The sequence below is a fragment of the Pogoniulus pusillus genome, chromosome 6, assembly GCF_015220805.1.
Source record: "Pogoniulus pusillus isolate bPogPus1 chromosome 6, bPogPus1.pri, whole genome shotgun sequence".
Taxonomy (NCBI): domain Eukaryota; kingdom Metazoa; phylum Chordata; class Aves; order Piciformes; family Lybiidae; genus Pogoniulus; species Pogoniulus pusillus.
This window is the reverse complement of record NC_087269.1, coordinates 45508340-45536118: the sequence shown is the minus strand read 5'-3', so window position 1 is coordinate 45536118 and position 27779 is coordinate 45508340. Positions and strand designations below refer to the sequence as shown.

General features: G+C 38.3%; 1 protein-coding gene across 3 annotated transcripts in view; it reads left to right on the top strand.

Annotated features, from left to right (window-relative positions):
- The window catches only part of RPS24 (ribosomal protein S24), a 509972-nt gene that overhangs the window by 73313 nt on the left and 408880 nt on the right, over nt 1-27779 (top strand). The gene's annotated exons all lie outside the window — the stretch shown is intronic.

The window sequence follows — 27779 nt, the reverse complement described above, 5'->3', positions numbered from 1 at the left end:
TTAACAATCTTCACCTGGATATGAAAATTAATATTGATTATTAAACTAGCATAATTCATAATACTGTCGTGCAGGAATTCAGGTATGCAGGAAGCCAGCAGGGCAGGACAGCACAAGGAGTGATTCAGTTTTTGGGATGCTGATCTACTAGATATGACATCTAGTTGGAAATCCCAGTACTGTCATATCTTTCCTATAGTAACACAATTAGGAGCATCTTTTGAGGCACTGACTATCTGGCTGCAAATGTCTCTGTCCTCCATTTACACTTACAGCAATGCCTTACATGACTAGAGCAATGTTAAGCAAAAATAAATGAATCCTGAGTACAATATAAATGACATAAAACCAAGGATGATGTCCCAAATGTCTGTGGAGAAAAGGGGCAATTTTATCCCCAGTGGCCAACATTTGGTCTCCTATAAACTTGAACAATCTGCCTGTAGTAAACAGTCTTCTTAGAATTTGCTTCTGTGCTGGTTTATAGGAGCATACAATTCTGAATGTGCAGATACTTTTTTATCTCCCTAGATTCCTGATTTTTACTTGTATTAACATTTTAATAAACAAAATTTTTGCAATGTTAGTAGTTTGAGGGGGAATGTAATTTCATGCTAGAGGATGAAACATTCCATTTCTTCTTACATGTTGTTATAAACCAAAGAAAACCTGAGGTAAATGAAGATACAATTTTATATTTACAATGTACAACACTCTTGCCAAAAGATGCTGCTTCTTTAGTCAACCTCCTATGCCTCAAATTGACAGTAATTAGGATTACTGTAATAAAGAGGACCCTGAAGAATATTAGAATGAAGCTCGTGCTAAAATATGCCCAAGCTTTACAGATAAGAGCTGGCATTTTGAATATCCTTTTAGAATGAGAACAGTCCTGTAATATAAAAACCATCAGCTTAAAAAATTCTCTCTAGGGAGAGAATATGCTTGCATGTTTTGGTTTTAATTTCTGTAAGGCTAAATATTATGGGAAATACAGAATCTGCTTTGCTGGTCTCCACCCCCCTCACATCCTGTCCCTTTCCCCCTCCCCCCTCCAAATTAGATTCTGAATTTCTGGCAAAAATGTTCTCCTGAGCTGCTCTTGACTTATGAAATGGGAAATAAAGATTTCACAGTCAAGATGTAGCTTTATCACAAAAGAATTATTCAACTCAATGTTGCAGATATTTTTCCCTTGATTGCAAAAGGTTAAACTTTATAGTATGTTTGGCTGTGAATTTGGGTACTTAATTCTAATGTGATTTCATTTCATGTGTTCAGGAACACAGACTGCAAGTGGGTCTGAAGCAGCCTAGCTGATGGATCGCTTTTCCTGAGATGGCACATTGCCACTTGTGTCAGATCCTCCTTAGTGTACTAGAGCAGATGTGGCAGGTGCAGTGCTCTCACCAAAAGCCTCCGTGCCTTCTGTGTTTGGCTGAAAAAAGATGGCTACATCCTTGTTGTCATGTCTAGCAATTTCTGGTGGGTCCCATGACAGTTACAACTTTTAGACCAATTTATACAGGATATCTATCCAAACACAGAAAACACAATCCTATGCTCATTTTCGCATCCTATTTTATACTGAACCAAGGCTGTTGCGATATTTCTTCTTTCTAGCTATTGGTTGGAGAGGGAGAATACCAAGTGATGGGGTCACTAATGTAAAGGTAACAAATGCATTGCAGTCATAATTTCTAATTTGCATATCTGTACCCTTTTAGCTTAAAGGTGTGCTAACATTTTCTGTTGAGGAGTATTTGTCTGGATGTATAATGGAGTATTCTCCATTATACATCTGTTATACATTCTCCATTATACATCTCCATTATATATACTTATACATCTCCATTATATATACATATACATCTCCATTATACAATCTATTGAGGAGTATTTTTCTGGATGGATAATGCAGTAGTGAGGAGCTCTAGTCATCTGCTAATATATTGATATGAGCTATATGACACCTCTCTATTTTCAGGGGCGATATTTTGAGCCTGCTGCCCTAAAGAGTTGAGCCTTCTGCTTCTCTGGTACAGTAACTGATCGCCCCATATGCAACTTTAAAAGACACATTAAGCAGAAAGAGTAGGCTTTAAAACTCACATTTGATGGAATATTATTTTTCCAGCTTGTAATCTTATAAATTCTTTACCAGATGTAGTTTAAAGAAGCACAGAGCCATGCCAACTATCCATAAATGATCATATTTGTAAAAGATTATTTTTTTAAAGAGAACTGACTTCCTGTGTCATTCCCTTTCTTTTCAGTCTTGCCTTTTGCTGAAAGCAGCTGTTTGAGTATGTCTTATCAAGCTTAGAAAGGGTCAGGAATCAAACTAATTACTTCTGTTATTTAAAATAGTCTCCTTTAACATAGAAAAGCATTCATCAGCCTTCAGTAACTGTCACTGTTGTAAGAGAAAAGTAAATATAAGCCACTTATTTGTGGGTTTAAAACCATATTGTGAGATATTAATGTGTAGCAACTGAATATAAGTGTGTGATTAAAATCAACTATTCAAACACTGTATTTCTAGATGGAAACAATCTGTCATTATTAAATTGATTTCTTTGAACTGCTATTTATTGTTAAGATGAACATTTTTAACAATTACATTTACACTACAAATCGTAAATGTGATTTATGACTTAAATGGTTAATTTACTTCAGTTGATGATGCACCTTTGCTGCCAATTACCCAACAGTAAGTTTACAGGACTTAAAATTTATTTTTCACATAACACTTCATCTCCAAGAGAAGGGAACTCAGTCACAAACAAATCAAACAGGCAGGTCTCGGGACAAAGCCTGTCTTTTCTACCATGAGAAATCTGCAAGCTGCTCACTAAGTGGAGGCTGCCTTTATTTTAGTTGCCTTTATTACCTGTAAGGTGATTTCCTTATTAGACAATGGGCACCTTGTAACAGTGAGTACTCAAAAAAAGAGCACACTCCATAACTGCTCTCTTCTCATTAGCAGACTATTGAATGAATAATCTTATAGCATTGGGGTGGATTTTCTGATTGCCTAGTAATTTCAGGCAGTTGTGCATGGACAGGGAAGAATGCCTTCTGTATATGTGTGTGTGTGTGTATATATATATATATACACATATGTAAGCATATGTGCATGTCAAATCAGCTTCTCTATGACACATTACTAAAGATTTAGATTTTAAATATGTATCTGTCTATGCAAGACATAAAAAGGCAACAGGTTGATGGCCTTGCAGTCACAATGGGTGTGTTAATGAACTTAGATGATTTTCTGAATCGTAGCACTACAAAAGAACAAGCAAAAAACCCCCAAAACACCAAAACCAACCAACCACCACGAAATCCTACCCACTTCTGAATTAATCCAGATAACCTCAAACAACATCAAAAACCTAACTCACAAACCAGCTCTGTAGCAGTCTGCACAGTGTTTCAGCCAGAAATCTAGGGATGAGTTAAACTGTAGCTATAAGAGGAAGGAATATACACCTGCAGCATGTTACGGTCATTAAAATCATTGGCAGCCAGATTTTTTCTTGAGGTACATATATTTTCCATTTATTAAGAGGAAAATGTTATCTATTATTTTGTAGAGAATTTAAACTATATATTGAATGATAAAAGTATAGCCTCTCCAGGCTTGTATAGGTAGCCAGTTATGTCTTGATATGCAGGATTTATAAGTGCAATTACAATAAAAAGAAAGAGTGATCTAGTTTCATTTTAGGCTCTCTTTATAAGATGCCACATCAGGTACATGTGAAATCAGATGTCAATATTAAGTTTCTGTCTGTGAAATTGTCTTGCACTACTGTTTGGTCTCCGTGAATTTACTGAGCTCCAATTTCAAAGTAACATTGGGTTTCTTGTCTAGCTACTCTGAAACTGTCTTCTTGTAGGACTACTTGGAATAATATTAATTACTAAAGTAGTTATTTGATCCTTAATCTACATTTAGCAGTTTTTACCCCTCCTTGATGTTTATTGCTAAATATACTTCCCAAGTCAGATATTCTTTGTGAGCACTTATTTTGCTAGTAAAATAAAGCTGTCCTAATCTCTCAGCAGACACTTCAATTTTCTAGTGATTCTAATGGGCCCTCTGCATTTGTTCCCATTTGAATTCACTGTTCTTGCATACACCTGATGAGAACTGTATATAGTATTTTGACATCTTTCTGAAGACGTGTGCAGTAGCGCTCATTTGCCAGATCCTAACGCACATATTTCAGACCTGCCTTTATTCCTAGCTTGCAGATAAATGTGAAATAGAATCAATCCTAAAATCTTTCTTAGGTGTCTAATAGCTTGTTCTGTTTAATTGTTGACTAAGAATGGATATTCTTGAAAGTGGCGCAGAGATGGTGGCAGTGTGGATTACATACTGCTGTATAGTTTTTAGATCTCCATACTCTCTGCTGATAGAGGATTTAAGGACAGGACTATGATGTATGCCAGGATGGATGGTGGATTAGTGAAAACACTCAAAAATTTCAGCAGAGATGTTTTTCTTGTTCTTTCTCTTGAATGTATCTGGCATACTTTTAAAAAAGCTCAGTCTGACAACTTTTCTTTGGAGTTTGGAGACATGTAACAGATAGGAGAGATTTCATTTTGCCAGTAGTACATTTGTTCAAATGGAGATTGTAAAAGATACTGTAACTTGGAACTGTTCTCTTGTAATGCCTTTGCCCAGCACAGTGAGAATTAATTTACCGTTAGTACAACCTGCAGACTTTGTCCCTTTTGATTTCCCACTTAAGTAACACTGTTTTCATCACACCCATGCAATTTCACTCTCTTGTACATGCCACAGAAAGCAGCCTTTTGGGTAAAGCTCTTCAGTTTTTTGTTATCATTCCTTTAGAGATGAGTGAGTGGAGGTTACTTCAGTATAACAGTGAAGGCACCAAGAAGAACTTATCCCAGGGGCGAGAAACTGAGCAAAGGTATTAAGAAATACTTAATTTGTTCTGTGAAGTACAGGTAAGGCAGGAATTAAACATGCATATCCATTTCAGCCCTCCTGGCATGCACACTGAGCAGGAGCATGCAGCTGCTTTCCCTGCTGTTTGTGTATGCACACAGGTGTGTAGGTGTACACAGTCATGTTATATGCTCACGTACAACTATCCTGTCCAGCTATCCTAGATCTATCCTGGGAATCTTTATTAATTGCCTTGTGTCACCCTTGAGCACTCCTCAAAAGTGATAGGCTGTGATCATTGTCAAGCTCTTTAGCTGCAGTGGTGTGTAATTCATAGGCCACTGGTGCAGTCAAAACCAAAATGTGGTATTTGCCTTTTCAAGATAACCTGAAAGCTAGAATTTAGGATCTCTGTTAGCTTTGGCTGTTTCTTACAATTTCATTTCAGTGATGCTCCAGACGGAATGTTCACATGTTATTTAATTGGAGATTCCTAAGAACACTGGAAATAGGAACTTTCATCAGTTCCTGAACTGTAAATCCATGTCTTTAGTCCCTCTTTAGAGGTAGCTTTTCTCTCAAATACATAGATTTGGATTTATACACTTCATATTACTCAAGAAAGGTTAAAAGTACTGCCATTAATGTTTCAGTGCCTCAGTTTACCACTCTGTAATAAGATACTAAAGCTTTCTGATTTAACAAGTGTGTTGTCAGTTTTAATTTTTGATGTTTACAAAATACTCTTATCTTAAATGCAAGGAGCTTAGCAGTGCCATGTGTTAATAAGCATGAGTGCTCTGGAAATGTCTAGCACTAAACTCTATGCATACTCAGCCTTTTCATCACAAGTTTCCAAGGAAATAGTTTACATGGAATTGCAGCATGCTGGGATTCCTGAATGTTAGTAGAAAGGCTAATTCCTGTGCAAACACAAACTTGGTGTTGTGAGAGTATGATTACACTCAGTCACAGGAGAAGGGCTTGAAAGAGTGTGAAGACATGGAAAGCCTGAAGGCTTAGATCTCGCCCAGTGAAAAAAAAAAGTAAGTTACTAATTCAGAATAGGAATAACTGGGCAGAGGATATTGTCACAGCCTTCAATATCTACCTGATGTAAAGTTCCTTTGCACAGCTTGGCTGTGTGAAGGGGTCCTTAGGGAAAGGTGAGAAAGTGGTCCTCCAATACTTTCAGCTGATCCATCATTTTGAGAGAAGCCAGTCCACAATATAGGAAATGCCATCTTTACATAGAAAAAGAAATATGTGTGGGAATGCTACATGACAAATGTAGAAGTAATTAATATGGATACTTTTTCATTCCTGTCATTGCTGCTGTGGCTTTTAATGTTTTTACCTATGACATGTCACTTTTAAACCATCATTTCATAATTAAGAAAATACATATCAGTCAGCATTGAATCTATTTTTATGAAATTAAAAGTCATGTATAAACGTATGTGAAAAATTAGCAATGGAAGGAAGTAGCACAGAAGTATAATTTCTGTTAATAACAATACATTTATATGTCTTTTAAAATTCATTTCCACTCATTCCATTCAAGAGACATTTTGTTAGGTGCCAGACTGAATTGCTTGTATTGAGGAACTTCAGACTCCTCTGAGGTATAGGTGGTATTCAAATACCGTGGAACACAGTGCAAGGCTTCATGAAGATGAAGCATTTGGCCCTAGTTAAAAGATCCAAATTGTAAAAGAAATTGCTGAGGACTCCTCTGTTGTGAATTAGATGGGATGGCTGCCTGATCTATTTGGTCAACTTAAACTCTAAGTCATTTATGAAAGAGTAGAAAGCAAATGCTCTCCAGATGTGGGATGAACATGTAATTTCAGCACTTTTAGCTCATTTCAATTATGTCATGGTGAAATAGATTGTATCAGTATGGGTGTGAAAAAACTATCTTTGACTCAGCGTGCAACTTAAACCACACTAGCTCACGTTTTGGCAAAGGGTCTGTAATACTTGTTGATCAGGATCTCATGAAAGTACTATGAAGACTTTTTTTCAGAGCAGTTGCTTTGAAAATATCACAGGATCACAAGATGTTAGGCGTTGGAAGGGACCCAAGGAGATCATTGAGTCCAACCCCCCTGCCAGAGCAGGACAATACTATCTAGCACAGATCACAGAGAAACACATCCAGACAGACCTTGAAAGTCTCCAGAGGAGGAGACTCCACAACCTCACTGGGGAGCCTGTTCCAGTGCTCTGTGACCTTTAGAGTAAAGAAGTTCCTCCTTGTGTTGAGGTGGGACCTCTTGTTCTGCAGCTTACACCCTTTGCTCCTTGTCCTATCACAGGGAGCAAGTGAGCAGAACCTGTCCCTCCTCTCCTGACTAGCCCTCAGATATTTATAAACATTTATTAATTCCTCTCTCAGCGTCCCTCCACCGCACTCAGTTTTCTCTTTTCCAGACTAAAAACCCCCAGGTCACTCAGCCTCTCCTCATAAGCCATGTCCTAATCATCCTGTAGCCCTCTGCTGGACTATCCATCAGATCCTTGTCCCTCTTAAACTGGGGAGCCCAAAATTGGGGCTATCCTTCTGTCTCCTCTCTGGGCTGCTTTAAAAGCTAGTTGTATTGTCTTTTGAGTGCAGTGTAGGTGTGTTCTGCAGCTACTTTAAAACCCTTCAGCTAATCATATGTCTTGTTCTCATCTCCACAAAGTGTCAGTACTGAAATTAAGGCTCCCTCTGACCCTGACTACTTTCTGGTAGTGTTTTATCTTAGTTGTTTTTAAGCCATGTAGAAGCATTTTAGGAGTATTGCCGTTGATTTCTGTGGTACCCAGGTTGTGGCTGTGCAATTTGTTTGATTTCTTCAACTGCAAAACCTTTAAACTGCAACCTGTAGGAGGTTCTTGTTAGAATCTCATTAGCAATATATCACCCTTATTAATGAGCTGTTCATAAATTACACTCCTAGAGGCAGTTACATATGAGTGTATGTATCAGTGTTCCTACGAGGCTTTGCTTACACAGATTGCAACCTATTCAATGATCTAGGAGACATTACAAAAGCAGATAAACACTACAACAATAGACTATTTATATCCCTCTGATTCCAGCAGAGCTCTGTTAAATGTTGGGGTTTTGTTTCTTTGTTCCTCTGTAGTCTCGCACTGAATGAAGGGGTTTGGCTGTGCAGTGTTTTATTCTGTGAGTTGTAGCTACTGGAGCTGAGGCTGGTGGCTGCCTGGCAGTATTAGACAGGTTACAGCAGGTGGCACTGTTTGAAGACTTTTGCTTGGAACTTTATTCTTGCAGTACGGATGAGTCTGTTGATACATGATCATTGTTTTATTGGCTCTTTATGGGGATATAAACAATGCATACAGTCTGAAGAAGTGTATGCATGTGTCCTTTTGTGTAATGAATAGACACAACTCTTGCATGTTTTCCTAAGCATGTCAAATGTATTAAAGAGTTTTCTTCATTGTATTATAAATAATGAAGAAAACTTATCTTAATAATGTTTGGACTGATGCTTGGACCATGTGTGAACAGCTCTTGTGAGACATTCTGGAGAAGTAATAGTGTTTAATTCTACGTAATGAGGTTTAAGGATTTTTGAAGTGCTTAGAGGTCTCTAAAAAATATGAAAATACTTTTTAAAGCACGCAGATTTATTTTTTAATGTCCTCTTTACTTCGGTCATCACGGCATGAGAGGCAAAGCACTACCTGGTGTTGCTTAGATAATAGCTCTGATTATGATGGAAGGGAGATTTGTTGTTGCATTGCTTTTCCAGCATAATAAATGACATAATAAATATTTATTCTGTTAAATGCATTGATGGATAAATGTGTCTAGGTGGATGCACATATGTATGCATTTTTAGAGTCACAGTCTACTCTCACACTAGTTTTGTAGCGGGGAGATTTCTCTGGGCCACTTCACTAACATGGGTGTCAACAAAACCAGAACTGGTTTATATGTGAAAAATATAAGCACCATTCTTACCTTAAGTCTTAGCGTGGCTGTTTAATAATTGTATTTAGCAAAAATATTGAAATGCTACAGATAAATTATTTCTCTCTTTAAAAAAAGAAAAGGCTGGGGGAGATGGTTGAAGAGAAGGCATTTTAACAGCATGTGCTGGTTTCTGCCACTGTTCCTTTTCTAATGTAAGAGTTATTTTTAGCAGTGGAAAGTGCAAAGCATGTTTAAGAGAAATAGGCTGGAAAATGTGACATGCATAACCCATCTTTGTGGGTGGATGAGGTTTCTCTATCAGGGTTGCTCTGTTTGGTCTCATTTGCATCCTCTTGCTGTGTGCCATGCTTTTTTGAATTACAGATGTGTTTTTGTGGCTTAGAAAGCCTGTCCAAGAATATCTCTGCAGGACTGGAAAATATATTTAAATGATATAACATACAAGCTAGTGATGGTGTTATAATCAGTTCTGGGAAGAAATAATTCTTGATGTTTTGATTCAGTATTTGTACTTTTTATTTATCAGCCTTAGACTAATACCAGAGCTAGAGTGAGAAGGATGCATTTGACATGGTTTAAAAATAATACTGCATTTTGCCGGATCAGGAAATAAATACTTCAGTTGTTATTTCTAGGGATGAGCAGTACATTTCTGAGCAGAACTGAGCAACAGGACTCAAGATTTGTGTTTTCTTGCCACCTCTTTTCTCAATTCTGCCACTGGCCTCTTGGAACACTTATTTTCATTGTGATATGTTTTGCTTGCCTTAACCTTTAAATTGAGGATAGTGATGATGAATTTTTTGTGTGACCACTTACACATGTTTGGATGAAATGTATTGTGCAATGATTTATTACTTCTCACATGTTTTGCTTCTGCCATCTGCCTGTTCACTGGTCTGCTTATTCAGATGGAAGGACCCATGCTACATCCTGATTTTTTTTATCCCCCCCCCCCTTTTATTGTGTTGAAAATGGAGAGCTTGGATGATGCCAATTAATTGGTGATTAGGTAAATGAATGTTATGTAAAAGAAAGTAGTTTCTCTGAGGACTACATATTTACTGATGGTCTGAAGACAGGAGAGTTCAGGGAAAGTCTCTACTTACACAGTCGTGTAGTAGAGAGAAAGTTGAGAGGAAAATGTCTTTTGTGTATATGGGAATCTGCAGCTCCCAGAAAGTTCAGAGAGGGAGAACTTGGCTCTTATTTGTCAATACCGCCATTTCCTCACCAAGTTGGTGATCCACTCCCTAATCAGTTTGACTACCAGCTTGATGGGTGTTATTACCATCTGAACAATGGATTGACTGTTCAGGTGAAACAGTGTCAGTCTTTGGGTATCTAAGATTACAGTTCCTGTGATTGTGCCTGTTATTTTCATTTCCTCCCCCAAGATTTGTCATGTTACAGATGTTTGAGCCCAGTAACCAGTCAGTATAACTGACCATAATACTAAACTATTAAGTGTTTCCAGTCCTATCTCATCACCATCAGATGTCTTTTTTATGGTTCTTGCAGGTAGCATAACACACATACCTCGACACAGGCCCACATATGTGTATCCGTCCACCTGTCTGTCTGTCTATCTATCCATCCATAAAAAGCTTATCTTCACCTGGTATTTGCTCAGTCTGTCTTTTTGCCCTGATGGGTGAATGCAGCAATTGACAATTCTTTGATATTTACATCAACCTCCAAAATTCACTCCACAGTCCACCGAGAAGTCTATTGCTATTTTACTTTTTAGCTGTGATAGAGTTCAAATTATTTATAGAGAGACATAGAAATTGTAATGTATGCATCTCTGTAAAGTGTTGGTCCTTTATTGTAACACCACTGTCATTGGAAAAAATTCCTTCCTTAGGTCTAGTTTACATCTAACTTCTTTTGCTTTCATACCATTATCCTTTGTCCTATCACAACAGGCCTTCTTTCTTGTAGGCCCCCTTTAAGTACTGGAAGGCTTAAGATCTCCTGAGAACCCTTTTTTCTCCAGGCTGCACAACCCCAATGCTCAGCCTTTCATCAGAAGAGAGGTTTTCCATCCATCTGATCAATTTTGTGGCCCTACTCTGAACCTAATCAAACACGTCCATGTCTGTCTTGTGCTGCAGACAGCAGAGATGACATAATACTCCAGGTGAGGTCTCTTCAGGGCAGAGTAGAAGGGGAGAATTGCATCATTTGGTGTGATGGTCACGTTTCTCTCCAAGTTGCTTCATAAATAGGTCTTGTCCTTAAAGAAGACTCAGTTTTATTGGCTTTTTACTTTGTGTGGAGTTTTGGGAGTCCAGTTTGCCTCTTAACCAGTGCAAGAAGTAAAATGCATGCATACTGCATAAAGTCTCACACAGTTGTATAAATGCAATCTATTATATTTTTCTAAGTGCAGCTTTTTAATATGGAAATGTTGAAAGCATTAGATTTTACTCCAGGGTTACCACAAGTTCTGTAGAGAAATAATCTACATTTTGGTTCTGTGTGCCAAATAATTCTGAGTACTTGACCCTTAATTATTTAAAACCTTGTTTATGAAACATCCATGTATTTACTGTGCAGAAACCATCCTTGATACTTGAAATCTGATCATCTAAATGTGTTCCTTGATCCAAATGACTTTGAGATAATCAAGGTTGTAAGCTTCATGCATTTGGGCTAATTCTTTGCAGTATCTCTGGTCTTAGTCAAAGTATTTAAGGTGCTGAAAGAGGTTGTGACAATGAACTTGTACAGCACTGATTAGCAGGACTAACATTTACATGTAACATGTAAATGGACCATGCTATCTGAAAAGGTAAAGGTCTCTGGAGGAAGGACCACGGTGCATTTTGTAGGCTGAGTGAGTACCATTATCAGCTCTTCACATTCATAGGGACATGACAGGTTTTTTTGCTTCTCCATTAAATAGCCCTGTTCAGGTGATGCTTTGTATTTAGTGCAGTTAAATGGCTGAAAACCAGAAGAGACATATCTGTGAGGAAGGGGGGGAGGAAGACTCAAACAAAACCCAAACCCCAAACCTTGGAAGTTTATCTGTATCTATATAGACACACACACACACATATATATATATATATATATATACATGATGTATTTTTTTAAATTCATACCATTTCTTTTGTTCTAGTCTGCAGAACAACTTTCATTGTTTTAAGATTTTTTTTTCCCCCAAAGCTATCAGCTTTGGATGTCTTGATGCACACCCTTGCCTGTTTCACAGGGGTAGATGTTAGATCTTACTATGAAGTTAGTGTCTCCAATTGGGCACCGAGAGATGCTTTTAAAAGCTTAGGACTGCATAATGTTGATGTAATACTTCATTGCTCATTGTCCTATATTCTGTTACTTATTTTCACTGCTTTTGTGAGAATGTGAATGATTAAAGTTCATAAGGATATGCACCAGGCAAATGAAATAACAGAGGTTCATTATCTTAGAGCCATTTGTAAAGTAACCGCTTTGAGATGATTTACAGTTTACATAGTGTTGTGAATATTGGTATGAATTTCTCTTTGCTTCTACAGGTGCTGATTTCCAAAGGAAAACGTAACCTCCAATTCCCAGCACACTGATCTGTCTAAACACAATTTGACATGCGTTGCTATTAGCTTAGCACCTTATCAAATAATGTGCCCTGATAAAGATAAAAGGTTTTACAACCTTGCCGCCTTTGTTTCTGTGTGCGTTCACCCACAGAGACAGCTCTGCAGCAGCTAATAATTAACACAAAAGACAAAGACAAATCTATATGGCTCAGTGTTGGAGGCTCCAACATGCATGTTAAGCAGCTGGGGAAGTGAAATTTACAGCAAGAGGGTCTAAATGGGATCTTCAAAGGAGGCTTTAGAATGAATTGAAGTTGGACTTTGTAAAATCTTGCTTTAACATGAAGGAGCAGATGTCAAACCGTTGTCTGGAAGGCAGCTCAGCTCTGTGTGTCAGAGTATTTACTCAGACCTTCAGAGAAGCTCTTCGTGATCTGTTAGCAGTAACCCTGTGTTGCTTTACACATCCACTGTCAGCAAAGTATCTGAGAAAGAAATAAAGTATGCTACAAAAATCGACCAGAGAGATGATACAAAATATTCACTGAATTGAAGTCTGCCTTTCTGCCTTTCAAACTTATTTTTGTCTTTGTCTGTGTATGCAGCTTTAAGTAGTGCCTTGGGGGACTAAGGCCAATCCCATGCTAACTTTCTCTGCTTCACTTCCAAGGGCAAAGGCTCCTGTGATAATGTTTTCTTGAGTCATCCAGTGTAGTGGTTCTGGGCTTCACACACCCACTCTGCCAGTGAATTCACCCAGACTAGACTCAGCCAGCTGAAGTTAAGGAATGAAGCTTTATATTCACAGCTTAGCATAATATACAAGCAGATATTTACAATACATTGCAGGTATTTACAGCTAGGTACAGAAATATACAAGTTAAAAGTAATACAGAAACACAATACTCCTCCCAGAAATCAGAGTGCCTAGGAGGGGCTCCCAGCCACCCTTCCACCTTCTTTCCACCCCCCACTCTTATCGCAGTATCTGCCTTACATGCAAGATGAGTTGGAAGGATCGGCAAGGGGGATTATAAGCACAATGATTAGTTGGCTTACACAGACCTGGCTAGAAGCCATTAATATGGCAGAAACCAGGGTGAAACACAGACTGGCTTATCTATGTTTGTGTCCTTGTTTTTAAACATCTCAGCAAACCTATGAGTTAAGTAGACATCACTATTGTTGTCTTTTCACAGCCTATAATCTATTCTTTCTAATCAAAATATTCCAATTAACTTGAAACCAGTGCATCATTAACCTACCTAGCATCTTAAATATGACCTTAGCCAGACTAGATGCTGCAAAAAAAGAATTGGTCTGGCATTATAGGGGGCTGAGAAGCTGTTTAGATCTCCTCTCCTCCCTCTAAAAAACAAACAAGTACTGTAAAAGTAAGAATCTTATTTTTAGACTAATAAGGCACTATTTTATTGTCTGAATAAATCTGAATTCCTTTTTAATCGAGAGCAGTGAGTTGCTTATTAGTTGTAAAAATTAGGTCGGAATTCTAGTTACATGTAAGCATGTTCTGTTTTTCATCTTAGTCAATGAAAGCCAGGCCTGTGCAGACACTTGACAAACTAAGTGTCAATAGGTGCCATGGGAGATTTTCAGAACTGTGTATCTGCATGTCCTCTTAAAAATTGCTGAACATCCATCTGTGTTGTAAAGCTTATGAATGTCTCTCCACAATCTGATTCTGGGTTCCTCTGAAAATTTTAATGAGTAATAATTCCTTCATGTTATATCCTTTTTTTCCCCTGTCCTAATATAAAAAAAATATGATCTTGATAGAATGGAAAAGTGTTCGTAACAATGAAGTGAAAGGAGGGAGACAGTGAAAGGGAGAAGAGAAACATTATTTCTAACAAAATAAGTAGGAGATACTTCAGTTCAGTATAATTTGTACTGCTACACTGGCTTTTAATCCATCACCCTATCAAAACAATAAAGTGAAGCTGGAAGATTAGAATGAGTTAAAGGCCCAAATGCCCACAGAGACAGCCGGTAGAGCAAGCTAGAGACAAAACAGTGGTACTTTGAGGTTGTCTGTAGATTGGATGTTTCACTTGGAAACATTTTGGTGTCACAGCAGACTTGTGAAGTTATAGTTTGGCTGAAATCTTTAAGAGGAGCCTAAGGAACATTGATACCAAATTCCCTCTGAGTTTGAGTAAGACTTTGCAGTCATTTGGCAGTATTTTTTTCCTTGAGCTTTCTCTTTAAGGCATCTCTCAAAATCCTGGTAAAATAAATGTGCATGCTTTTTCTCTTGATATATCTTTCCAAAGGGGTATTTTCTGCCTGGTGTTTAGTGTTTGATGGCTTATGATGCTAGAGATGTCTCCTGTTCTGTTCTGACTTCATTAATAATGCTGATGATAGGTTTTTATTCTGTGAACCAACAGAGTTTCAAGCAGATTTCATGTGCTGTGGAAGTGTAATGTCAGGCCAAACCCCTACTCTCCTGTGTGTCTCTTCCAAATGTGCAATGGAAGCAGGTAGTACTATTGCTTGTGGATTGATTAAAACACAGAATCACAGAATGACAGGGCTTGGAAGGGACCTCAAAAGATAGTGTAGTCTAATCCCCCTGCCAGAGCAGGATCACCTATACCAGATCACAGAGGAACACGTCCAGGTGGGTTTTGAATACCTCCAGAGATGGAGACTCTATGAATTTGGTGAGTGTTATGCGATAGCCTTACTAGTACAAATCTGCTGACCTGTATAAATTCAGCATCCCAGCAAAGGCAGTGCTCTGTATTTGTTGGCAGAACAAGGTGAAACAGTGAAAACTTTTTTCTTTACCAAGTTCTTCGTATTTTTCTGAAATAAAATAGTTTGTTCTCTCAGTTTGCTTTCTAAATCACTGAAATAGATTAAAAGGATTACCCAGCTCCCAAAACCTACATGTTAGTCTTGCCTGAGTTGAAAAGAAAAATGTCAGAAAACCATATTAACATGAGTAGCTGCTTGCTTTATGATGTTTGTGATTTGTGCATTTGGCAGCTGTTTGTTCTCAATCACTAAGCTTACCAGAGTTGCCTCTGTTGGTAAATGCAACACTGGAAGCTGTCTTAGAGTACTGAATTGCAATGAAAAGCAATGCTGAGAAGAGGCCACAAAGGTTTCTTGGAGAAAATCTAACAAATGCAGGATCTCTGGGGACAGATTTGGGCAAGGCACCTAGTTCATAATGCTGTTCAGTGAGATTGAAGTAAGCAGTACTTGGGAGTTTGTGACAGAAGATGTAGTTACAAAATGCAGGGTGATATTAGCGGTGAAAGCCCTAAGCGAAACACCCCAGATTCTACAGTCTTTTTCCATAGGCTGATGTCTGCCTCTCTCAAAGAATTGGAAGAGCTTGTATCCCTTCACAGAACTGTGCAGCTCACTATTGCTTTTAGGTAAATATTGTAAAGGCAACAACAGCATAAGTGAAAGGAGTACTGAGTAAGTGAGTGAGGTGATGATGAAACTAGTTGCTTACACAAAGATGGATATTCCCTGAATTACTATTCTTAATATTGATCTTTGGATCAACAGTACTTCATAAAACGTTGTTGTGGTCATATTTGGTACCTTTTCAGTTAGTGAACTATCAAATCACATAGCATGAAGATGGAATTTATGTCTATATTCCTGACCCTGTAAGCACATACACAAACAAATAACCAGCTACGTGTCTGTCAGTAAATCAACTGGTTTTTCAGTAGGTGAAGAGTCAGAGTGAGATTTTTCAGACCTTGATTTTCCTTACTCTGAAGACATTGGAAAATCGTTCTCATTGACATTTTGATTGAGACTTTGTGAAGATTTATTGATATTTTACTTAACAAAATTAGGCATAATCCAGTGCAACAATGTCAGAAGGAAGGAAGGTCCACTCATAAGGCCAAGGCATAAGGCAGTCTGTGCTCCTGTTTGAGCACGTTGGTAAAACAGGCTAATGGAGGAGGACAGGAAATATAAAGAGACCTGATGGAACTGAAAGTAGTAAGAGGCACCTTGTGAAATGGTGACACAGTCTACTTCCCTCCTTGGACTAGGCTGATGGTACTGCCCCAGATATATACATGGGGAAGGTATTAATGTAATTCTTTCACTCTACTGAATGTAGATGTGTTCTTTGTCTAAAGTGTATGCTGATATCAATGAATACAACACCCTTGAAATTGCTGGGTAGATAGATCTGTACCTATATGTTCTGCTGACAAAAGGAGATGGAAGAATAAAATGGGTGAGATTTAACTGGTCTGAGAATACCAGTTAACTGATAAGAGAAGTGTTGGGCTGGGCTGATGGCAGATGTCTCAGCTTCAACAACCACTAATATTTTCCCAACTGTACAAGCAGTGAATAGAGTCTGAAGCCTGAAGTATTATTTTCAATCAGTTTCTTTATTTGCAAAAAGAAACATCCATCTAGAAATAATTTCATTAATATTAATACTTTTAAAAGGTTAAGCATCTAAAATTATATTTCATTAGCATGACATATTTGTGGTTTAATATTTTCATTCCTATTAGCTGGTGACAAACTGAGATTTACCACTTGTGTCATGACCAACTTGAGAACTTCCTCATCTTTCTTAAAGATTTACAGCTCACAGAAGAAGGATAGATTAGTCATTGAGTTGTGATTTATTCTCTGACTGACCCTGCTCTGGCAAATAAACTTTCTTTGAAGGCTTTTGGTTTTGAGAGAGGCTTTTTGGTAAGTCTGTTAGTATTCTTGTAACTCAAACAGTTCTCTCACATAGTTTCATGCTGCAGAACAAGTTGTGCATTGCAAGCATTTGGGCCTGAGAGGATTAATAATATTACTTATGATTTTATTTGCATTGTAGCAACTTCTGTTCAAGTAGCGGAGCCAGTTTGTGCTGGGCACTGTACATCTTTAATAAAAGAACTGCAATATCTGTTTATACATTGAAACCATAGGTGGAAGAAAAATGCAAGGTAATGTGGAGATGATACCTAGAGTAACAGCAATGGCTGAACTTGAGCAAAGGTGAAAGAAAAAATAGTGGTAACTTGGAGTTGGGTTTTCCTGCTGGGTTTAAAAGCTGTTATGTTGAGACAGGGAGTTTCAGATTAAATTCTGAAAGACATGATGTCTGTGCAATAGTTATGATTTCTGGTATTTCAGCTCAAGTTAATTCATTCCTATGAATGCATCTCCCCTTAGTGTCTTACAGTTTCACAGACATAGTTTTGTGGCCATTTACATAATTATCTAAGTGGGCAGCTCTTTGTCCCTTATCAAACCTTTCCCTTCAGGACCTCCTGATTATTTTTCTTTTTTTTTTTTTTTTTGCAATCTTTTGAAGTCCAGCCCATGATTTCTGGGGTGTAGGTATTGGCTTGATTAACTTCAAAGAGACACACCACTGACTATCATATTAGCTTGGCAGTTGGCCTCCAGCAGACACTGTGACTGTGAATGGAATTGAGAAGCTTTACTCTAGGTATCTCTTTTTTTTCTTTCCTAGGGCGATGACAAAATAATTAAAGATGAAGGTTAAACAATGTCATTGAAGTGTATGTTCATTTGCTAGCTTCTGGTATCTGCTGTAGCTTTAAATGGAGAGAGGTATAACATGCAACTAATTGTGTGTGTCTGTGTTTTACTGCTTTGCTGCCCCGTGAAGTATCCTGAAGAATGCAGAGACATGGCAGAATTGTAATTAAATTCCTCTCCCAGACTTCTGGGAGTTTGAAGTAGCAGGAGATGTGGAAGGATACTGTTTACATGTTGTGTCTTTTTTGTTTGTTTTGTGAGTCTGTTTATTTGTTGTTTATTTTTGTTGTTGTAGCTGATATTTTAGAAACTACTCTTGAGTCCCTGTTTTCTGTGCAGTGCTAAAGATCTAAAGGTCAATGCAACATTGTTTTTTTACTATGATGAATCCATAAACTGTCATGTATAATCATTTGTATAAACTGTGTTCACTTGATGTCAGTTGTGTATTTCTTGCTGCACTAGTTTTCTGTACCTTTATTTTTGTATAAGAGATCTAGAGATATCACCTGGTAATAGAACTATTTAGTCATAAAGAGATATGTGAGATGTGAAAAAACTTTGTGACGTTTTGATAAAGAAAAGGCTGAGGGAGCTGGGGTTGTTTAACCTCGAGAAGAGGAGGCTCAGTGGTGACCTCCCTGCTGTCTATAACTACCTGAAGGGAGGTTGTAGCCAGGTGGAGGTTGGTCTCTTCTCCCAGGCAACCAGCAATAGAACAAGGGAACACAGTCTCAAGTTGTGCTGTGGGAAGTCTAGGCTGGATGTTAGGAGGAAGTTCTTCCCAGAGAGAGTGACTGGCATTGGAAAGGGCTGCCCAGGGAGGTGGTGGAGTCACCACCCCTGGAGGTGTTCAAGAAGAGCCTGGATGAGGCACTTAGTGCCATGGTTTAGTTGACTGGATGGGGCTGGGTGCTAGGTTGGACCTGGTTGATTCTGTGTTTTCTTGATAGAGACTGTCTCTGTATGCTGTTTGGGATGGTATGATTGCATGTTATTTTTCCTAATAATCCTCTTTTCAGTCTTTGATTTCTGTATGCAAATTATAGATACCCAAATGTAAACTCACTTACACATGATGAGATTGAAGCTTAAATATGTGCAGACTGTGAGCAAGTTTGGGGTATTTTGAGGTAGAAAGCATGGTTGGTAGTGGTCAATTTCAGTGTCCTTCTTACTGTGATTTACAAGAAGACAATATGTGAAGACATATTTAAAACTCCAAGAAACTGCATTTGTACAGTGCATGGGACTCGATGTTTTTGTGATGATGATAAATAGAGAAGCATTTAAGGGAACTATTCATGTCAGATAAGACATTCATGAAGATTATTTTCATAGCAGTTGGAAATTAATTGGGTTACCTAGTTATAAGAATGGGTCTCAGATTATCTAATGATATGAAGAAATTAGATCAATGAGCACTGTTTTAGATATTTTGATGGTACAGGTACGCCATGACTGCATCTTGGTCAGCTCATTACTCACTTGACAGATCTCACTTGTAGAAATTTAATGCACTGCAATCTCATACAATCCTCTGTACAAACAAGACTGCACAAGTTATGCAATAAAACTCTGTACCTGACATATGCAATTAAAGGAGAAATGAGAAATTAAGAATTCAGTCCCATGGAAGCACTTGCATGTCTCATTCCAGAAACAAGACCTAACCATAAAACACTCCAATTAATACTAAATACTGCATATTACTTGATTACAATTCAGCAAACTTTTTTGGCAGGTCACAGCAGGGTGGCTTGATTTAAATCACCAATTGTAATAATGATTTACATTAGCAGGCAGGAAACCCGTATTTAAATAATTAAATTTAATCCATACTTAATTATTTTCCTAGAGAATGTTTAAATACTATTGGTTGTTAAAAAACAATTAAAACACAATGAACTGCTACCAGATATAATCTTATGCTAATAATTGGTAGTATCTTTGCTAACAAAGAGGGTATATTAAAATATATATGTGAGCAATTATATCACATATTATTCATTTTTTAATTGTATTATATTGGAGAATGATGAGTGATGTTTGTTGTCTGCTTTGAGGATCTCACTTCCTGAAATGAAAATTAAATGATTCATTAAGTTATTTAAGGGGAAAAAGAAACTGTAAGGACTGGACACATAATTCAATAAAACCCCAACATATTCTTTGAAAGTTTGACCTTTTTTTAGTAGAGTCACTCTACAGAAGTGATTACACTATTCTCTATCCAAAGCAAAGCATTCAGTTTAGTCCAGAGCTGGGTGTTCACATGAATCTTTAGATGTTCAGACTATTTTGAACAGCTGTCAGAATTTTAGAGTGTGCACATTTCATAGTCTTCTGCATCTTTTCTATTCACGGATAGGAAAAGAACATCCTCCCTCCATTTTCAACTTAAAATGGGACTTGTTGATAAGGAGTTTATCCCAGTAAAGAAATATCAGAGCCATTTTTGGTAGATCTGAACTGCTGAGAAATGATGAAAAGTGGCTTGACAAGTTGTGTGCTTTCTCTGCAGCAAGTCACTCCTGAAGAAGTTCACTCTACCACTCTACTAGTATCCAAGAGGGGGGGGTTTGCAGCAGGGTTTACTGTCATCTTAAGAATGTTTGCATCATCCATCTTGTGATCAGCTAATTTCTGTGCAGTTTTTGTTGGCTGAAAGGAGGTGGATCTATGACTCGTATCTAATTCTTAAAGTACCACTTCTGGTGGTACTTTAGATGGCCTTTTCCTAACTCAGCCTTATCCCTGTGTTAACCACTGAACAGGACTGCCCAGGGATTTGCTGGAAAAAAGCAAATGTCACTCCAGTCTTCAAAAAAGGACATGAAGGAAGACCCAGGCAACTACAGACCAGTCAGCCTCACCTCCATCCCTAGAAAGGTGATGGAGCAGCCTAGCCTGGAGGCCGTCTCTAACCACATGGAAAAAAAAGAGGGTTATCACGAGAAGCCAACATGAATTTACCAAGGGAAGATCTTGCTTGACTAATCTGATAGCCTTCTATGATACCAGGACAAAATGGGTATACAGAGGAAGAGCTGTGAATGCCATATACCTTGACTTAAGTAAGGCTTTGGATACTGTCTCCCACAACATCCTCCTAGATAAGCTCAGGAGAGGTAGCATAGACTGTTGATCTGTAAGGTGGATCAAAAACTGGCTTGACAATGGAGTTCAGAGATTTGTCATCAGTGGCACAGCATCAAGTTGGAGGCCTGTAGGTAGTGATGTTCCTCAGGGATCAATACTGGGTCCAGTTTTGTTCAATATCTTTATCAATGATCTGGATGAGGACATGGAGTGTACTCTCATCGGGTTCACTGATGATACAAAATTCAGGGGAGGAGGGTGGCTGACACCCTATCAGGCTGTGCTGCCATCCAACAAGATCTGGATAGTCTGGAGTACTGGGGGAAGGCAAACCTTATGAATTTCAGTAAGGACAAGTGCAGAGTCTTGCATCTGGGGAGGAATAGCAGCAGGCACCGCTGCAGGTTGGGAGCTGCCCTGATGGAAAGCACCTTGTGGAGGCAGACCTTGGAGTCCTGGTGGGCAGTGAGTTCTCCATAGGACAGCAATGTGCCCTTGTGGCCAAGAGAGCCAATGACATCCTGGAGTGCATCAAGAAAAGTGTGTCCAGCAGGCCTAGGGATGTTCTCCCCCTCTGCTCTGCCCTGGTGAGACCACACCTGGAATAGTGTGTCCAGTTTTGGGCTCCCCAGTTCAAGAGACAGAGACTTGCTGTAAGGAGTCCAGTGGAGAGCCACAAGGATGACTGTGGGTGGGTGTCAAGTGGATGGGGTAATCTCTATTTGGTGGTCAGCAACAATAAGACAAGGAGCAATGGCTACAAACTGGAACACAGAAAGTTTCACCTCAGCATGAGAATAAACTTCTTTACAATAAGACTAATGGAGCCCTGGAACAGGCTGCCCAGAGAGATTGTGGAGTCTCCATCTCTGGAGGCTTTCAAAACCAGCCTGGATGCATTCCTGTGCAGACCACCCTAGGTGATCCTGCTTTGGCAGGGAGGTTGGACTCAATGATCTGTGGAGGTCCTTTCCAACCTCTAAGGTTCTGTGATGTTGTGATTTTGAGCAAAGCTGTGCGGCATGACAATAAGGAGCCTCCTTCCCTATTGGCAGGATTTACCATCCCAACAAGTGTACCTTTCCCTTTAATAATGCACTGGGCAAAATGATATATTTTCTTCTTTCTTCCTTATAAGGATGAATTCATGAGAAGCCAGTCCAGCTGGTGCTGATTTGAACAGCCCTGTGATGTGAGGAGAAAGGCAAATCTGCATTCTCTGCAGTAGGACCCTGGAAATGATCTCAACTGTCATGTCAGATGAAAATTCATGAGCCTATACTGTCACCATGTGAGGCAGCATAATAGAATATCATCTCGTTCGTATAAATTTCTGTTTTCTTCCCCTGCCACTTGTCTTTTTAGCTATTAAACAGGGTTAAGGGCCCTCTTGTCACTGTTATTAATACAGAGATTCTGCATCAAGGAGGCTTTTTGCCCTTCTATTCCTTGGGAAGTTTCTCGAAATACTAGAATTAGAAGTGAAGATAAAAGCTCAGAAAAAAAAAAAAAGGAGACTGAGAAAAGGGTAGATATTCAGCAGCTCTTTTTCAGGAAAGAATACTCAAGGGAGATTATACATGTAATCAGATAGTTTAGAAACACTTCTCTTCCCTGCTGATATAAGAGAGGGAAACTAGATCTAAACAGTAGATCTGTGGCCTCACTATGGAGCATATTAGAATAGGCTACAGTCTAAATTCTTATCAAATGATCTTTAATGTTAGGGGCTTGTTGTTGTTGATTTTAGCTGCTAAATGATTCCAGTTACTACAGGGATTTGCACTTCAGGTTTCCTGGCTCAGGGAACTGAACTTTCCCTTCAGGAGGATTACCACTAGCTCCTATAGACCTAATCAACATAAACGTTCAGCCCAGCAGGCAGGTGTCACGGCAGCAGTTGGTTTACAAGGTAAGTACGTGGAAGATGTGAGAAGTTCAGAATTAGCAATGCAAGTCTTCTGTCATTTTTATCATTGGACGCTGCAGGGAGGATCTGATTAAATGGATATTCAACTCTTTGCATTAATGTGCACCCAATTTTAATTTGCATATAATTAACATCACCAAAAATCTAATTTTATTATTTCCTGTTGGAAAGCAGATCTCTGGCAGCAAGGAGCTGCGTGCACTTGCTAAAGGCTGTTATAAATTGCTTTATCTTGTACGTCTTCTTTTTTTACTGCTTCTTTTTCCTGCATCATACTAATTTCAGCATCTCTTTTGTTTGGTGTAGAATGCGACATCCAGGTTGTTTCCTGAACTCTGTTGCTTTATATGTTGTTTGTCTGATAGGTCTTTTATGCAAAATAACCTTGTAGACCTAGCAATCTCCAAATGCCCTCTATGCTTTCACTGAGATACATGTTCGGAGGTAGGATACGTGGTATAAATCCCAGCATAGGCAGCTGACTTGGATGTCAGAGGTTCTTAGTTCTACCCAAATCTTGACATCTATCTGGGAAGTGACAGGAAGTATATCAGTTCACCTCTGCACCTTTGATTGAATTTTTCATTAGAAAACTCTGCCACCAAAGGTTATTGGAACTCCTTTACATCAGAATATTGAGTTAGTCAAAGGTTTACATGTTGAATGACATCCCTAGAATCTCCACATCTGTAGAAATGCAGCACACAGAGTACCTTCCTATTAAATTGTATTGAAGCAGTCCATCATCTGGGGAGTGAAATAATCATATCAATACATGGAATGCATGCTAATTTCTGAATAGCTTGGAGGGAAAGCTTACACTTTTCTTAATCCTGAATTTGAGCAGTGTTCATGTCTGTGCATTTCCCTGGCATTTACTTCAAAGTCACATGAATGGGAATAGATTTTAGTCCAGTAATTAACAGTTTCAAAAGCATTTAGCATCTGGAATTAGATGGCCCAATATTTTCTCAGTTGACTCTGAATCAGAGTATAGGTACATAAAATTTCTTTACTTAGCTCCAGTATTTTGTGACTATTTTCTACAAACCATCAGACGTGTGAGTGCTGTATGATGAGACTAAATGCTTGTAGTTGGCAAAATGTAAGTTTTGCAGTGTATTGGAGGCTGAAAAGCCTTAGCATATCTAGTTCCTAGGCAGAGTTAGAGCAAAAGAAGTTCTTTGAAAGGCTCAGAGATGAGTGTAGCAGCTGTTACTATTTATAATTGTACCAGGAGGCTGAAGATAATTATTGGTGCTATGCTGTGCAACTCTGTTTTAGTTTGGTTGCACTGATCATTTGAAGAAACATCTGTAATGGAGTATGCTGGTTTAACCTATAGAAGCAATTTGAATCTTAATTCGAGCTGTTTTTTCCTGATCTGGATACTTAGTACATCTGTCATTCACTAGCATATGGTCTTTGTATCCTGAGTAGTTTACCTGTCCTTGGGCCTGTATCTGCCAGGTGAAAAGTTTCTGCATTTTATGCAGTCCATAAGTGGCAGCAAATCACTGCTGGAAAGAAATTGCAGTAATTAGCTACTGTGGTCACAGTTAACTCTGTGGGAGAGGTGTTAGGGCTAAATGATGTTATTGTGGCATTTCTGCTGAAACGAACGATAACAGCATAACAAGATTTAGAATTAGTTTTTGAATAATCAGGAAATGTAAGCAAGCAAGTCATAAATTAGCATCTTCCTTCTCCTAACAACAGTCTGACTGTGTCATATGTTGCCGGTGGGACTTCCTTAATGAGCAGTAGGGATGACTTAACATAGGCAAAGCAAGTTTGAGGCTCACTGAGAATTGACACAAAGCGCATAAGCTCAATTCAAGAATTTCTCTAAATAGGCACACTGAAAGTGTTTACAGAAGACAGATTTTTTTTATGTGCTGCATCCTTAAAATGCATTTGTCTTGTCACAGGCACAAGAGTTCGAATGAAGCACTGAAGATCAGATAATCTCAAGAATGTAGACATTTAGTTCTTATTTAAGTGTTTCTAAGCCTATGGAGGAGAAATCAGTAGGAGTGACACTGATTAGGCTAATGCCATACTATTAGTACTGTTTTTACTATGACTTTTCCCTCACCAGATCCCCAGCACCTATTATTACTGGAATAATAAGGCATATTGTAGACAGTGCTGGCTCTGCATATTGGAATCTGAGATATATATGACTACTACCCATTGACCCACTATGAGTTTCTCTCCCGTGGAAGGGAATGGAGCATGACTCAAGCACGTTTCTTGCCCAGTTATGGATGCTGTACTTTTTTGGTGCAAGCAATTGCCACGTATCTCTGGAAACTAAAGAAAGATTCCTAGTCATGCTTTTTGCAGCTGTATAAAGAACTGAAGGTGGAACTGGCTGAGATTTTTATTTCCATTTGCCAGTTGTCTTTGCTAGCCAAATTCCTTTATCTGATGTGAGCTGAGGTTTTCCTGATTCATAATTTGGTAATCATAATGTTAACCTGATTAATAATTGATAATAATTAAGATGTTGGAATAGCATTCAGAAAGCATTTATTTTCTGAGGCACCTGGAAAGGTGCAAAATGTGAAATCTTTGCAAAATACAGAATATCTGCAGTTGAAGACCATGGTGGCAAATTCAGCTTGTCCAAATGTGTCTGCAGCTTTTTCTTTTTCAATTACCTAAATAAAGTATTGAATTTGGAAATCAGTAGAAACAACATACCACAGAAGTGCTGGGTATTAGGACTTGGAAGTACATGGGTTAAAGCACATGTTTAGCCACAGAAAGTCTAAGGCTCTGAAAATCTACAAATGAAATATAATAACTTATTTTCAGCATCTGACTGGGAAAAAAAACCAAACATTTTTTCCAATAGTCACTATTCTAATTTAGTAGAAGGAAGCTTTTACATGGTTGTTGTTGCCAAGGTAACCACTTCCTTCATACCCATGTGTTCAGCATATGTGTATCACTTTATCTCTTAGCTCTCAGAGGCAATATCATGGCATTGCATTTGGAAAATTATTGCTTTTTTTTTTTTTTTTAAGTGTATAAAACCTCTTAACATCTAGAAGATTCATTAAATGATCTGACTCAAGAGAGACTTAAATTATTGGGTTTTTTTAATGTTAAAGTTCTGAATGTGATTGAGTCTTGTTACCTACTCAGACTGAGTGCAAAAGTAGATTTGAAAAAAAAAAAAAACAAGTCAGTGTCAATATTTTATTTCTGATATATTTGTGCAGTGATTTATGGGTTATACATACACACAGGCATATATAAAAATGGATTGTGTATGCAGAATGGATTGACAAAACACTGAAATTCTTTACCTTTCTTGTAGTTTAAATATTACAGCACTAAAATCTATTTATCTGACCACTGGACCCACTTTAGAGTGGCCACTGGAGCCATTGGTGTCAACAGAAGTATTCACATAAGATTATTTGTGATGTTGTGGTGACTTCAGAGATACTATTTAAGATTTGCTCCTGTGCAGTTTGCGTGGTAACCAGCAAAGAATGAGCTTTTGATGATTTCAGTATTTGCTGATAATCTCAAAAATGTTTGGCAACAGAGCCAGTGGAGAGGTTTCAAAAAGGGGAAAACAAACAAACAAAACCCAAAACAACAAACAAAACCACACAAAAAAGGGAGAGTTGTGATATGAGCATAATGAACAGAGTAAAAATAGCATTGTTAAGTGCACTGCATGCCTCACTTTCTGCCTTTCAGAAAACCATCATGTGTCTTAAACTAAAAAAAATCATGGACATTTCTTCTTGCTTAAAGTTTTTTGCCTAAGAGGATGATCAGAGAGCTGGAGCACCTCTCCTGTGAGCACAGGCTGAGAGAGCTGAGGTTGTTCAGTTTGGAGAAGGCTCTGAGGAGACCTTATTGTGGCCTTTCAGTGTCTGAAGGGAGCTACAAGAAAAGTGGTGAGAGGGATTTTTTCAGATTTTGGGTAGTGATAGGACTAGAGGGAACTAGAAGTGGGTAGATTTAGAGCAGGTGTTAGGAAGGGTCATGAGACACTGGAACAGGTTGCCCAAAGAGGTGTCGCAAAGCCCCATCTGTGGAAGTTTTTAAGGCCAGACTGGATGCTGCTCTGGGCAACCTGATTTGGTGGAAGGTGTCCCTGGCCATGGCAGGGGAGTTGGAACTAGATGATCCTTGAGATCCCTTCCAATCCTGACAGTTTTATGATTCTGTGTGGCAAAAAATCCCAAAGACACTTTGAGCTGTTTTCCTATTCACACATGTATAAAATTTAAATAGATACATAGGTAAAAAAGATTGTGCTAAAATATTTATCTTCAGTGGCATTCACTATTGATATTTTGGACCTTTTCTTACATTTTAAAGCTTCCAAAAAGTATATATTTTTGTTTATTATTTGTGTCTCTTTTTTTTACCTTAGAACCTAAGATAAAATTTGGGTTATGTGATGATCATTAGAGAGGAAAAGATTGATTTAACAGCCACTAGTTAAGGTCCTTTGAGTAAGCTATGAGTGAAAAACAATTAAGTTTGTCCATAGTAGCTGAAGTGTAAAACTTGGCATATTTCAAAATCTGCCTGTGCTTATTTTGAGATCTCACTCTCAGCATTTACCATCCATGTACTCCAACATTTTAAGCTGAACCCAAAGAACATGGAAACTAGTTAAAATGTTGTCCTTGGATCATATTTCTATTTAATGTCATTGGTACCTTCTCGATGAAGCAACTCTGAAAAACCAAATTTCATGAACTCATGTTTTGAGCAAGCAGTTTGCTCAATAGAGGCAGT